Here is a 17,069-nt window from a genome sequence, read left to right on the forward strand (position 1 = left end):
CCGCACACATGAAGGATGTGTAATGGGTACCGTCGAGGGCTGCAGCCATGGGATCGTGGGTATGCAGAAATGGGGCTCGGTGTTGTTTGGCAGATAATCCGTTGTCCCGCCCCGTGGGAGGGATGTGGGTATAGCACATGCCTTACTCCCCACCAATAATGCAAATCATCCACCGGAGAATGCTAAATGCAGCTGTGAAATTAGTACAGCCCTATACCAGTGTCCAGTAGGCAATTCCCATGGATGGACAAACGTACGACCAAGATGGCACCCATAACTGCAAACCTGGTGGAAGTACACAGCTGCAGTAAGGCATAACACAGGAAATACAGATAGGGACTACAGTACACACTCCCCATACAAAGTCAGACTGCCGTGCGAATACCGGCGTACACAGCACTCAATCTGCCAGCAAGAAAATGGGGATCACTCGCTACCATACTGCGGAACAAATGGGCGACCTGCGGAACACATACTAATGGCACACCAACAACGTCAACTAGGAAGGTCATAGGATCTTTAAACTATGGCGTTCACACTTATAAAGAACATCCTTCAATGAATTAATAGGATCTACATGTTTTGGTTGTGTTATTTTGACAATACAGTGGCGGAAATTTCCTAATGGGACATCTGAGGATTAGTTAAAGCATTTGTTAGCCTGCATCATTGGATTTACACCATTTGGGTTCAGTTTAGAAAACCTGGTTAACGTAGCACTACATAATATGGGTAGTCAAACAGACATCCGCGATTGGGGAACATACAGCAGCAGTCAAACCCACTGGCCAGATGGACACAGTCCAACAAGTTCTACACTTTACATATGCACATTGGTGTCCATTGTAGGACCCAAAAATGCATCCGTACGCAATGTCAACCAGCTGCGATCGAGAGACCCAGAAGAACTGACAGCCGTGACTACAGCACAGCCAGACATATGCACCACCAGCGTGTTCAAGGTTGATGACAAGTGTCCATGAAATGCAGGACATATGAACAGAAATCCCCAGATTGTAGAGTCCATAGAAGTGCGTCCACATCCCATTCCCGCACACATGACGGATGTGTAATGGGTACCGTCGAGGGTTGCAGCCATGGGATCCTGGGTATGCAGAAATGGGGCTCGGTGTTGTTTGGCAGATAATCCATTGTCCCGCCCCGTGGGAGGGATGTGGGAGTAGCACATGCCTTACTCCCCACTAATAGTGCAAAGCATCCACCGGATAATGCTAAATGCAGGTGTGTAATGTGTACTGCCCTATACCAGTGTCCAGTAGGCAATTGCCATGGATGGACAAGCGTACGACCAAGATGGCACCCATAACTGCAAACCTGGTGGAATCACACAGCTGCAGTAAGGCATAACACAGGAAATACACATAGGGACTACAGTAGACACTCCCCATACAAAGTCAGACCGCCGCGAATACCGCATACACAGCACTCAATCTGCCAGCACCAAAATGGGGATCACTCGCTTCCATACCACGGAACAAATGGGTGACCTGTGGAACACATACCAATGGCACAATAACAACGTCAGCTAGGAAGGTCATAGGATGGTCAAACTATGGCGTTCCCACTTATGAAGAACATCCTTCAGTGAATTAATAGGATTAATGTCAATTGACCATGGAATACACCTAATCAACATCAAAGAACCGCTGGCACCTTATGGCACACAATCCAAAACACACATAGGTAGATGAAACAGTCAATGTAGACATTGTCCAGGACAGGTCACAAATGGTATACAAAGGTTCCTTCATAGACATGTAAGCGCTTTCACCCGTAGGCTCCGTCAGACTTACACATAACATAAAAGCATCCAGGCTTTAAATATCCCCCCTTACACTTTCATTGGTTACTTTCTCAGCAAACAATGAACATGTAACCACAGCATATAAAGCACAGACGCAATGTTAACTACACACACATATATTAACATCTACAGAAACATCCTATTAACACATGTATTATATGATATTGTACTATGCCTAATACTCATCAATCAAAGATCTAACAATATATATAGAAGATATGCATATCATATCAATGTAATACAGTGGTACACAACTGAAAGAGTGGACTAATGTGTGTTAACTGTATATCTGTACCTAAACTACATTCCTGTTACGGGGGTTTAAGCCACCTGCTTCTCAAAAGAGGCTTCATCAGTGTTTAATCAGTCAGCCCTGGTGTGTGGTCAACCCTCCACCTAATAACCCATCTAAATCCGCATTCCAAAGCGTAGTTGATGAGGTCCCCCCTCTGGTATTATAACCTAGCCTTCGTAAAACACTGAATGTAGACGTATGCCTTGTGATGTGCTCATAGCCGGCCGTAGGCATACGCCAATCCTGCGGCTGCCTAGGGTGCTGCACTAGTAGGGCCACCTGTCTAGTAGGTATGTCATGTAGGTATACCAGGATGGGGGCACCATGTGTTGTGGTGGTGGGCGCCATGGAGCCCTATAGCCTAGGGCAGCGGTCGATCTAAGGCCGCTGCCGTAGGAGGGGTAGTATGGTCTGCAGGTATGTGCAGAAGTGCACATGAAACAGCGGTCCACAAGGATTACCCATAGTGGCGACACCTGCACAGATGGCTATAGCGGGACACACACACCATGCATACAGCACAGTTAGACATACACACACCATAAATAGGCAATTACACACAAGGTTTATGGCGTGTACGGGTACAGTGTCAGTACAGCAAGGATAGCTGTCTGCCACGATATCCAGCAGATGTCTCTTGGGTGTTCTGGAATACGGACGTTGCATGGACAATGAGTGGATATGCATCGTACCACAGTTCTATGTGTCAGCCGTGCAAATATGCGATACATGGGACAGACAGCTGTCCATGCAAGAGCAGCGCTATGGGCACAACATAGGTATGTAGATATACAACGACAGAGATACAGACGGACACATGTGGCAAGCCCGTGAGTGTAATGTACACAGCACCACCCCACCACACCATAGCAGGGTGCACGTGGAGAACACGCTACGGAGGTCGCCAACCACAGCAGGCACACAGGCAGTCCACGAGCTGCGTCTCACCATCCACAAACACAGGGATGGCGGCAGGATATGAGTGTTCTGCGGAAACTCTAAAGCCATACCCTATGAACCCATGCAGCTGGGAGCATAGACACACACACACATGTGGCAGGCATGGTGATTGACCACACCCCACATACCCAACCGCACAACAGTATGACACAGGTATGGAACGCGCTACGTGGACCACCGAACACAGCACCGTCAGAGGCACATGTCCAGGTGGGTGACAACATCCGTAAAGGAATAGTCGCCGATAGCCAAGGTATGTGTTGCCAAGCGTCTAAAATAACTACACTCTACTAGGGAAGCTGTGAACACACACACCCCACACACACACACGGGGAAGGGCCGGGAGTCGAACCTACGCCTACCTACATGAATTCACTACAGCATGATGCATTTACAGAACGCGCTACCGAGATTACTGAGCACAGCGCTGTCAGAGGCATACTTCTAGGCGGGTGACATCACCCGTAAGGGAATAGCTGACAATAGCCAAGGTATGTGTTGCGAAGCATCTAAAAGCATGTTCATCTGCAGAGGCAGCTGGAAACACACACACACACAGGGAAGGGCCGGGAGTCGAACCTACGCCTACCTACATGAATTCACTACAGCATGATGCATTTACAGAACGCTACCGAGATTACTGAGCACAGCGCTGTCAGAGGCATACTTCTAGGCGGGTGACATCACCCGTAAGGGAATAGCTGACAATAGCCAAGGTATGTGTTGCGAAGCATCTAAAAGCATGTTCATCTGCAGAGGCAGCTGGAAACACACACACACACACACACACAGGGAAGGGCCGGGAGTCGAACCTATGCCTACCTACATGAATTCACTACAGCATGATGCATTTACAGAACGCGCTACCGAGATTACTGAGCACAGCGCTGTCAGAGGCATACTTCTAGGCGGGTGACATCACCCGTAAGGGAATAGCTGACAATAGCCAAGGTATGTGTTGCGAAGCGTCTAAAAGCATGTTCATCTGCAGAGGCAGCTGGAAACACACACACACAGGGAAGGGCCGGGAGTTGAACCTACGCCTACCTACATGAATTCACTACAGCATGATGCATTTACAGAACGCGCTACCGAGATTACTGAGCACAGCGCTGTCAGAGGCATACTTCTAGGTGGGTGACATCACCCGTAAGGGAATAGCTGACAATAGCCAAGGTATGTGTTGCGGCGTCTAAAGCATGTTTATCTGCAGAGGCAGCTGGAAACACACACACACACACACACAGAGGGGCCGAGTCGAACCTACGCCTACCTACATGAATTCACTACAGCATGATGCATTTACAGAACGCGCTACCGAGATTACTGAGCACAGCGCTGTCAGAGGCATACTTCTAGGTGGGTGACATCACCCGTAAGGGAATAGCTGACAATAGCCAAGGTATGTGTTGCGAAGCGTCTAAAAGCATGTTCATCTGCAGAGGCAGCTGGAAACACACACACACACACACAGGGAAGGGCCGGGAGTCGAACCTACGCCTACCTACATGAATTCACTACAGCATGATGCATTTACAGAACGCTACCGAGATTACTGAGCACAGTGCTGTCAGAGGCATACTTCTAGGTGGGTGACATCACCCGTAAGGGAATAGCTGACAATAGCCAAGGTATGTGTTGTGAAGCTGCCAAAAGCATGTTCATCTGCAGAGGCAGCTGGAAACACACACACACACACAGACAGGGAAGGGCCTGAACCTACGCCTACCTACATGAATTCACTACAGCATGATGCATTTACAGAACGCGCTACCGAGATTACTGAGCACAGCGCTGTCAGAGGCATACTTCTAGGCGGGTGACATCACCCGTAAGGGAATAGCTGACAATAGCCAAGGTATGTGTTGCGAAGCGTCTAAAAGCATGTTCATCTGCAGAGGCAGCTGGAAACACACACACACACACACAGGGAAGGGCCGGGAGTCGAACCTACGCCTACCTACATGAATTCACTACAGCATGATGCATTTACAGAACATGCTACCGAGATTACTGAGCACAGTGCTGTCAGAGGCATACTTCTAGGCGGGTGACATCACCCGTAAGGGAATAGCTGACAATAGCCAAGGTATGTGTTGCGAAGCATCTAAAAGCATGTTCATCTGCAGAGGCAGCTGGAAACACACACACACACACACACACAGGGAAGGGCCGGGAGTCGAACCTACGCCTACCTACATGAATTCACTACAGCATGATGCATTTACAGAACGCGCTACCGAGATTACTGAGCACAGCGCTGTCAGAGGCATACTTCTAGGCGGGTGACATCACCCGTAAGGGAATAGCTGACAATAGCCAAGGTATGTGTTGCAAAGCGTCTAAAAGCATGTTCATCTGCAGAGGCAGCTGGAAACACACACACACACACACAGGGAAGGGCCGGGAGTCGAACCTACGCCTACCTACATGAATTCACTACAGCATGATGCATTTACAGAACGCTACCGAGATTACTGAGCACAGCGCTGTCAGAGGCATACTTCTAGGCGGGTGACATCACCCGTAAGGGAATAGCTGACAATAGCCAAGGTATGTGTTGCAAAGCGTCTAAAAGCATGTTCATCTGCAGAGGCAGCTGGAAACACACACACACACAGGGAAGGGCCGGGAGTCGAACCTACGCCTACCTACATGAACTCACTACAGCATGATGCATTTACAGAACGCGCTACCGAGATTACTGAGCACAGCACTGTCAGGAGGCATACCCCTAGGTGGGTGGTATCATCTGCAGAGGCAAGGCGGCCGATAGGGAATGAAGACAGAGTGCGCAGTCACACAGCCTGTTACCATCCCAAGGTGGCCGTACAGTAACACGGTAGTGCTGCAGTCGGGAATACCAACCAACTACGGAGCAGTACATCACGACATGAATACGGGATGCACCACATACAGTATACCCTATGAGAGGGCATCCGCGGCAGGATGTAGGCAGCCATTGTGGCATAACAGCCACATATGAGTCACCTGGATGGTCACCATGGCTATGCAGGATGTCATTGGCCATGGCTACACGCCTAGTAGCAGACATCGGTGCCGACTGTAGTGTGTACCCCCGAATGGTGTACTGGCCATGCCTCTGACACCTAGCGGTGCGAAGGGGAGACAGACATGCTCACGGGGTATCAATGCAGACGGCGCGGTGTGCACTGTACTGTGTGTCCATCTACACAGCTGCTTACTGGGCATGCTCAGACACTTAGAATCGGCACAGTGCAGACTTGCATACACATGGGGCGACGGCATGGGAGGCAGAATGTGGACCATCGTGTGTCCACCCACACAACAGCAACCCGGCCATGCCACAGACGTGGCAGTTGCGAAGGGGAAACAGGCATGCACACGGGGTATCAATGCAGACGGGCGCGGTGTGCACTGTACTGTGTGTCCATCTACACAGCTGCTTACTGGGCATGCTCAGACACTTAGAATCGGCACAGTGCAGACATGCATACACATGGGGCGACGGCATGGGAGGCAGAATGTGGACCGCCGTGTGTCCACCCACACAACAGCAACCCGCCATGCCACAGACGTGGCAGTTGCGAGGGGAAACAGGCATGCACACGGGTATCAATGCAGACGGGCGCGGTGTGCACTGTACTGTGTGTCCATCTACACAGCTGCTTACTGGGCATGCTCAGACACTTAGAATCGGCACAGTGCAGACATGCATACACATGGGGCGACGGCATGGGAGGCAGAATGTGGACCGTCGTGTGTCCACCCACACAACAGCAACCCGCCATGCTCACACACGTAGTATGTGCTACGCCATCCGGCATGCAGACGGAGTGCACACACCGCAAGTCACGGCCAGGTAAACCCGTACACGCACAGGGTGGACACACATGCAGTCACACGTACACACACAGATGACAGCACAGGCGTCACGGGTGCAGGCTGAACATGTACACACCGTAGTGAACACTGTAGCTGCTATGCCAGCACCATGTCATCGGTGCAGCAGTATGCCTCACGGTCCAGCAACTGCATGTGACATATGTCCAGAAGACTATGTGGTGGTGTACGTCCATCGTGCAGAGTACACATGTACTATCAATGATCCCACAGGTGTGATGTAGTCCACCCATACCGGTATACATGGACAGGCATGCTCCACACATACCACGGGCCTGACACAGGTATGACACATGACTGCAGCTGTACCACAGTGAAACAATGTCCGGATATGTCACATATGTGATTTCCTGGCTGTGTGCATGGACTGCACGCAGGACACATATGAAGCCTGTGATGTACCACATGCATAACACAGGCGTACGCGGTAATACACACACGAAGGGAAGGCGGACACATGTCTGTGGTATGCACCCCCTACAGGGTGTAGCGGTGTTCACTGGGACACATACCCTTGTACAGTTTGCCTGTGACAGCTGTGATACCATACCACAGTCCATGTTCCATGTATGTTGACACACATGTCACAACGTAGCAATGCATACACACATGGCAACAGGGGATACATGTGACACGTGTACTGTGCATGGTGCAGCCATGCAGGAGCGGTGTCCGGTGTCCGTAACACAGTTGCAACCCCTCCCACATGCATACCCATCATGGGGCCATCATATGGTGGCATAGTAACAGCACGCATGGCAGTCTGTGTGTACACCATTTGTTTAAACACCTGTCCACATGCATGTGTGCAGGTGCTGGTCACAGGTGTGTCACACACCATCCTACCCTGCCATGTGCATACAGTCTGCTATGTCGCCTTTACATGACAGCGCTGCCATGATGCATACCCATCGGCCATGCGTGATCGACCATATGTCACATTGCCACTGTAACCCCTACCACCTCCCAAGTGCAGATATTGGCACAGCTGCCAGATACAGTGGTAGTATGCAGGATGCACCACATACCGCTGCATGCCTGCACAAATCCCATGTAGTGGGTGTGGCATTCCTAGCACCAACATGTGTGCAGGAATGTGTGCCCATGTATGCCACAGATCGTGGGGACTATGTGCCACGTGCCACACATCACTGTACACCATGGTAGAGATCTGTACCTACCTCAGTGTGGGGTGCATCGATGTGGATGGTGTAGTACATGCAACACGTCATCCCTCCGTAGACATGTGTGGCCACCACCATGTCAGTGTGTCAACATGTGTGTATGTCTGCTGCCTGTTGAGAGGGTGTATGCAGATATAGTGTTGTGACTGGACACTGACCACACAGGGTGACCATCCTGCACTGGTGCTGCATTGTACAGCCCTGTCATTGCCATACCTGTGAGCCTTACTGGCCACCTGTGCAAGACCACCCCTGTGACATGGCGTGGGTGCATTGTCTTGTGAGGGTGCTGACCACACAGACAGGTGTCCCCATCTGCACACAATGGTGTGTGTGCCATAGAGGTGTACGCACCGCGAATGCGGGCATATTCCTGTACCGGTACAGCATCCGACTGTCGAACACCGTGCACCACAGCTGACAGGTGACACCTGCGGTCAGTAGCCAGCACACTGCGTACGACACCTGCAGAATGTCACCATACCTGTACTGTGTCATGCCATGTATGTGATGTCTCTGTCCACCGTAGCCTGTGGCACCGACCACAGGCGTCAGGTGCAGTATATGTGTGGACATGTGCGCCATGTACCATGTAAGCAACGTTACACTGTATCCGCCCGTGCTCCGCAGGTTTATGTGTATGGCCTCTCTTCTTGCAATCCCGACTGTCTGTTCTCTATATCACAAGAGCTCTGCACCTGCTCCCATAGTATTCCTACATAGGTAAAGTACATGTATACTAAATGGAGTACTACACTGGCCTAGAATCCCCTTGTGTACCCACTTCCCTATAGGTGCCTTCTGACCCGGTTACACAGCAAATGCATTCACGTTCTCTGGCATGTCGAAGGGTCAATTGCTAGCGACCTCTCCTGTTCAGATGGTGAATCTGGGTGTCCTGGCCACTGTTACAGGTGCCTCATGGACACGGACAAGCCGCACCTCCCCCAATGAACATAATACATGTGACAGACGCAACTATATAGCCAGACAGGGGGCTGTGCTCTCTCAAACCATGACCGGCAATACCACGCAGGAGGGGAAGGACACCATGCACACTACATACCCAGTGTCACATGTGACTATCGCAAATGCTAATCAAACACATGAACACACTAAGACATACCTGGAGGCACTGTTAAGACATGTCACGAACCTAACGAGCCCTCTGAAGCAGACACACAAGCAACTGCCTCCACAAGACATAGGACATGCAACACATAGTTCTCAATGTCAGTGTGCTAAACTGTCAGAGCCCCAAAGGCAACACACACACTGCCAGACACACCTGTAATGGGTGACGCCACTGTCAGACACACCGACATCCCACCCACCAGACTGAACAAGGGAATGATCACAGTAGGCTGCCTGCCGGGCGCTGGAATACGCCACATAACACATGCACTCAGGTCACTCCGCAGCATGTACAGGTATGACGCGGTCATTGCCCATGCTGGTGTCAACGACTGGAGACATACCACCCTGGGATACATTAAAGGAGACATAGAGGGCCACTCAGATTGTGTAGCCCAGGCCGGCATGTCCCTGACCCTGGGCAGTATCCCACCCTCATCAAGTATGATGCCACTATACTGGCTCAAAGTGGTCACCCTTGATAATGTGCCTGGTTACCGGTGTCAGTCTGAGGGGATCCAGATTCCTCATACCTGGGATGACATGCTTGGCACGCCACGCCCCTTTGGATGGTATGGCTCGCACCTGTCGCCCCTGGTCTTCAAGGGTTTGGCTAAGGCACCTGCCACCCCCACAGTGCCCACTGCAGGCACGGCTGGAATGATAAACCTACCACCCTACACTACAAACCTGGAGAACACACAGGGTAATACTGCTCACTGCCAGTGGTCTACGGCCAAGCTGCACACCCTCAAATGCCCTCCTCAGTATGGAGGACATCGATGTCAGTGCTGTGACTGAAACATTGATCAGGGCTGCTGAGAGCACACCAGCACTATCGGGTCATACCCCACATCACGCGCTCAGGACCATAACCCGGACCTAACACAGAAGGAGGGGGAGTCTCCATTTCCATGAAGGGTGCACACACCTCCATGTTGCCAGAGATGCACGTAGCAGCGGGAATATCCAGGTGCAATTAACCATGGGTAGGACTGCCCTACAGTTTGTTGCATGCTACAGACTACCCTCCCAAACCCAGGATACCTGCACAGCCTTCCTGAAGACACTGGTGAGTGTGAATGCTCTCACAACACCGTCATATTGGGTGACATCAACCACCCATACATAGACCGGGAACATTACCCAGGACACAACACCCTACACCAAAGGTCCCAGGTGTTCATACACCTGAATGCTGTGGAACAACCATGCACCATACCCACATGGGGACGATACTAGTTCTGATCATCACACATGGGGACGATATGCTCCACACAGGATGTACATCCTCAATGGTGATGTCAGACCGTATAGTGAACCCACTGGAGATCCGTGATCCTGCACCCAACACCGGCATGGGAGACCACAGTGACGACCTCTCCACAGTGAACCACACACGTCATACGACCGGTGTGGTACCCTACAAGGCCTCCATGCCAGTGGTAAACACAGGCCACACTGCTGAAACCCTTACAAATGCCTTCTATGAGCACACCCAGGAATGTCTGCACCAAGCGATCCTGATAACATCAGGACCTTGTCCACCGAAGGCAGGCACATGGTCTGGTGGACCCCAGCCATTGACAAACCGTACAACAAGAGTTGGAGCTAATACATGACAGAGCAATATCAGTACCAGGGAAGGCATCACTGATTAATACCGGCGTTAACATACGATCACTCATACAATCATCCAAGGCCACCTGTGGGAGTGGTACTGCAAAGGACACATAAGACAACCATAGGGCCTTCCTTAGCTGTGGTAGGAACATGGGTGGGAGCACACAGTCATGCCCGGAATTACTCCAGAATGGTACAATGATCACTGAACCCACAGACATTGTCAACAAACCAGCGGACATGTTCCATGCATACATCTACCCTTCCCCAAGAGGGGACGATCCATCCCACCAGAGTCTAGCCTCCCAAACATCCCGTATGCCCAGGAGAGAGCTGATATCTGTTAAGCAGTGAACACAGCATCAATGGGACCAGATGGTGTCCCTGGCTGTGTGCTACACAACCTCATTGAGGCCCTCACCCCGCACATAAGGCCGCTGTTTCATCTTAGGCTTACTACGGGCTACGTCCCTGATGGATGGCATACGGCAACTGTGGTCCCACTACACCAGGGTAGTGCTCTTATGGACTGTAGACATCCCTGCCCTATCAGCTTGACAAGCCTTGTCTGCAAAGCTGTGGGGAGGTCCATACTGGAGCCCATAAATAAAGACATTGGTGTACAGCCAATACCGGAACATACCCACATCGACTTAGTCAAGGGCAGATCCTGCCTCCCAAACCTGCTCGACCTGTCTGGAGGAGTCACTAAGGCCATTGATGGGGGTACATCGGTTTGCACAGACTACCATGACCTGGCGGGAGAATTCAAACCACACTCCACGTGGGCATCATGGAAAGGCTCACCAGCGTACATGTGGAGACATATGTCACACGATGGTTTGCCAACTGGATGGAGGTCACACCACACAGGGTTTGTGTTCCTGGTGCCATGTCAGACTCCAAGCTGGTGTCGAGTGGTGGCCCACAGGGCTCAGTCCTGGGCCCCCTCCTGTTCGGCATTCAACTTTCCAATGTGCATGCAAACATAGGGGGATTGTGGCAGACATGGTATGCAGATGACTGCACACCGGCCACCATACGCAACACCCCATCAGACACAGACATCCACCTGGGGTCTCATAGAAATGGATAACTGGTGCCAGAGCCATGGCCTGATGCTACATGCCAGGGAAGGTGTAGACCTACCCATTGGGAAAGACATGTTCACCCCAACATACCATATAGGTGGTAATCCATTAAACATGGTGGACGTGATCAGGAACATGGGTACCAAACCTGTCGGTAACCTCTGTCGACACTCACATTGCCAATGTGGTTGGGAAGACATTCCACTGTGGCCACCTGGTCATGAAGGGATTCACATCCACATCAGGGGAGTTCATTGTACCCCTGTACTCTTCACACATCAGACCAATGATTGCGTACAACGCCACATCTGGGATGTACCTAACCTGACACCTGCAGCACTCGGAAGGACCTGAAACATTCCACAACACAGGGATAAAGGTGCTGAGACATGTGTCACACGCTGCCTGACCGAGGGGACTCCGGCTGTATACCTTCTCAGCCCGTCTGCTCTGTGGTGATCTGTGCCTGACATACACGGCCATGTCCGACCTGGGTGACATGGACATGTTCCACCTCCTAGGCTCCAAGCAAACACGGGCACAGAAGCAACTGACAGAAACCTCAACACGGACATAAATAGGACATGCTGGTTGGACAGGGTCATCGCCCAGAGACCCCCTACAACATGGAAAGGATTCCCAGCCCATGTGAAGCAGAGCCCCTGACTGACTTTGTCCAAGAGTAATCCTGACGTGTGGATGTGTGATCGTAGGTATGCGCCAGGCATCATCTCTGTGTCACTGCTGGACAGAGGGACAGCGGACCGATGGATGTAGTATCCTCATCCTAAGGGGTGGTGAAAGCCACACACACTCTGGCTAGGCTTACACATGCCGTAGGGCACATAGCCTGGTATGTACCTATGCGCCTATGTGCCTATGTAGGGGTCCATGCAGGTTGCGGGTACCTGTGGTATGCTGATATTGCCAGATGTGCCTGTGGGTAACCCACAGCTACACGTGGGGGACTGATAACAGTGCTCCCAGTAGGCACATGCAAGTACACCATATTTGGCATACAGGTTAACAGAACCAACATGGTGCTACACATGTAACCGCCACGCATACCGTGTACACAGATCAATGTATGCTGCACCTGCACTACATGGTATGTCTGCTGCATGATGTCAGTACACAACCCACGCCACATACGCACCTGTCACCTGTCATACACAACCACTGCAACATACACATCGCACTATGCGGACACAGGTATCACATACACCTCTCACTATCTTGTCCACCCTGTGCATCAGAATATGTTTGCATAACCGTGCACCGATGGTGTGGATCACGGTGCTGTGGCAGAGGCTTCATCATATGCACAGGGTGATATGTGTGCCAGGGGCATAGGCTGTACCAATGGATGACATCATGTGTGTGTGTAAGGGCCTGTGCATTTACTGGGCATGACTGTGCAGAATGCATGTGGATGTGGTGGAGCCCTACAGTTGTGTCTGCTGTGTGTGGGTATGTGTGTACACAGTTCAGCCATCTGTGATGCCTACACGGAGTGTACTTGGCAGCCCCAGACTGTACAGTGCAGGTTGTAGGGCTCACTGTGTCCGCCTGCGCCACGTGACCCGTGCCTGCCTGGGGTCGCACGGGCACTACCAGGTGGAGGTATGGAGTGGCCACTCTCCGATGACACATGTCCGCTGGAACCATGTCCATGCTGGGACCGGCCAGGGCCACGTCCACGTGGCCTGCTGTGTCCTGGTGTGGTTGGTGTAGCACCAGCTGCACTGCTGCTGCTACCAGCACTGTGTGAGTGGGCATGAGAGGTGGCACGCACACGTCGACCTGCACTAGGTGGTGTTGCTGGCCTACGGCCACGTGTCCTACGCCTCACCCCTACCAGGTGTTCCAGCACAGACAGCTCACGCTCGCGGATTGACATGCCTCGGTCGAGGATTCCAACCATCTCACCTAATCTCCTATCCAGAACATCGGCAAGCTGCTGTTGAGCATTCGCCAATGACTGGATGTTCTCATTTAAGGAATGGATTGTGGCCCTCTGCAGCCTCTGCCCTTCTTGGTTCTGCCATTCAGCACGTGCCTGTGCCGCCATTACAGTCTGAAACATGCGTCTGGTGATACCAGCTGCTGCACCCTGTATGGCAGGTGCATGTCTACCAGAGCTCCTCCTACGAGCAGCACCAGCCACATGCCTGTGTGGCACATCACCAGTCATTACACTGGCAACATGGTGTGTACCCGCACCTTCTGTAGCCACCACACATTCCTGCTCAGTGCCAACAGACGCTGACTGTCCTTCCTCTATGGGCAACGGTGATGTGGTATGTGTCGGCATCTGAACCGTGCGGAGATGAAGGGGACATAGGTGGGATGTTAAACAATGGCACAGCTTCTGCCCGTGATGACCCTGCCTGTGCCTCATGCATATGGTCATCACCGCTAGTATCTGTGGGGACACTAGCATCAGATGGACCGCAGGAGGGGAACGCACCTACAGCACCTGTGAATACAAAGACATACTGTAAGATACATTACACACACGCAGACACACACGCAGACACACACACACACGCAGACACACACACAGACACACACACACATGCGGAGACACACACACGCTGACACACACACGCAGACACACACACATGCAGACACATCATGCATGTGATATTGCAGATGGCATGCAGCATTCCCACACCACAGCTCAGTGAATGCAGGCCAGACATTAATAGTGGTAGTATGCATACTGCCCTGGGGTGCACACTACATCAAGCAGGTGTCATTTCAGTAGGCTTGCAGTACACACATTCATGGTAGTTTGCATGCATCACCGTGATACACCGTGTGGCCACAGGCGGGTTAACAGTACACATGGCTGGCGTCACTTTGTCATGTACACCGCAAACATGTGCAATAACATGTGGACATGTGACAATGGTGTCCCACCACATGCACCACAACAAACTGGACGTCACAGTGCAGTGTTATGTGTACAGGCTACAGATAGAATGCATGTGTAACACGGATGTCTGTGCAGGTGTGGTTGGTGTGAGCTGTGTACATAGCTGTACAGTGGGGAGTACGGGCACTGTGCCACTGCATGGCAGCAAGACACAGGTATGTTTCTGTGCGATGCGTAACATGGATGCATTGCATTGCCATGTCTGCAACACAGTCATGCTGTTCCACAGCACGTATATGGTAGACATTGGTGGCACCTCCAGTGGCTGCAGACAGGCATTTCGTTTGTCTGGTGTACCACATCAGATGTACAGGGGGTCCACTACAGCTATGATCGCACTATGTGTGGACAGGGTGCAACGGTGACTACCCACTGCAGATGTACTGTGTGGCAACATGCCTGTGGGTATCACCCATGGCCATGTTTGACTAGGTCATGGACAATTGTGTGTGATGGGCATCGTGTACACATCCCTGTGGTGGCCCATGTGACATACACCCATACTAGTCTGAGGTGTCACATTCCCAAAGGCTATGCAGACATTGTGGATGTCTGCTATGCCGTGCGTAGGTCATGTCATGGTGTGACAATGTTGCAGATAGAACACCACGTGCATGGGACATGTCATGTGCCATGTCACAACGTGTGCACACAATGCAGGGGCATAGGTCACATTGGTAACACCTGTGTGCTGGCCAGATCACAGCTCACTATGTGGTACTGTGTGCGTACCGCAAAGGCATTCTGATGCATACTACACATGCAGCCATTGTAGAACACCTCCACCATTGTATGCATAGCTGACTGCACATATCACACCGATGGGTTATGTGGTGTCATGCCGGTGTATACTAACGGTTGTATCTACTGTACATGGGTGGAGTGTGTGTCGGGTGGTGCAACCTGTATACCATGACTGGAGCAGACCCAGGTGTGCATGTCATACCTGGACACATGGGGAATATCTATACACTGTAACATGCCTATTACTAGCAACAGTCTCACCTGTGACGGACCCATGTCTGTGCGACACGCCAGAGGTACCTGTATAGGGGCGACACAACAGTATACACATTATCCATTACTGTAGCCACAGTAAGCACTGTGCATGTCACATCATGTACCTGTGTGGTAGCATGTGTTATGCACATGTCTGCAAACACAACGTAGCATACTGTAGTATGCAGCTTGTGTGGCCATATACCTGGCATGTGTTGGTACATTATGTGGTGTACTATGACACCCACACCTACATCAGTTATCATACACACATGCAAGACTGACTTACCAGGCAGCTCCAGGCTCGTTGGTTGGGAGACACCCACCTCCACGATGGCAGCGAGTGTTTCTGCATGTTGTTCCTGGGTGTCCCCAGACTGGCCAGGAGCTCCTCCGTGTGTGTGAGTGGGGGCTGGGTTGGTGGCCCACCACCTGTCCCACCTTGTTGTCTGGCGATTGCAGCGGCACGCTGTTTCGCGTGCCGAATTAGGCCTGTGCAGTGTCGGCGGATCTGCTGGTAGGTGCGGTTGTTGCCACCCACGTTGTTCACCCTCCTGCGCATATCCTGCCACACGTCGTCCCGCTGCTGTGCTTGTTGTGGCACATGGCTGAATAGTATATCGTAGTTGTCGTGGAGCAACGGTATAATCACGTCATCCTCCTGGCGGCTGAAGGCTGGCAGACGGGAACGTGGCATTATCTGTAAGACATAATGATGGTGACAGGTCACATTTACACTGATGTACTGGCATACTGCTGGACATACATTGCTATGACATGTACAACATCTGCACAGTAATCTCTGTGATGCATCATGGCAGTGACACAGCTGACGTGTTGCCGTCACACCATTAAGCAGTGGGTTTCATATCATATCTGTGTGTCAACTCATCACACTGTACACACACCATGTTGATGGTAGCCTGCTGTGGACATGTGTACCTGCCTGCACCTGTGTTCATATCAGTTGGCACGTGTCCCAATGTGACAACAGTTCTACTGTTCACCTGGATGCTGTGTATATGTCACTAGGCATCACGTACGCAGCCATTATGAATGTCAGCGGTGGCACTGCACACATACACATGGACACCTGTACATGCATGTGTTGTGCCATGTACATCTACACAGC

Source organism: Protopterus annectens, chromosome 13.part0, assembly GCF_019279795.1.
Source record: "Protopterus annectens isolate FY-2018-M chromosome 13.part0, PAN1.0, whole genome shotgun sequence".
Classification (NCBI taxonomy): domain Eukaryota; kingdom Metazoa; phylum Chordata; order Ceratodontiformes; family Protopteridae; genus Protopterus; species Protopterus annectens.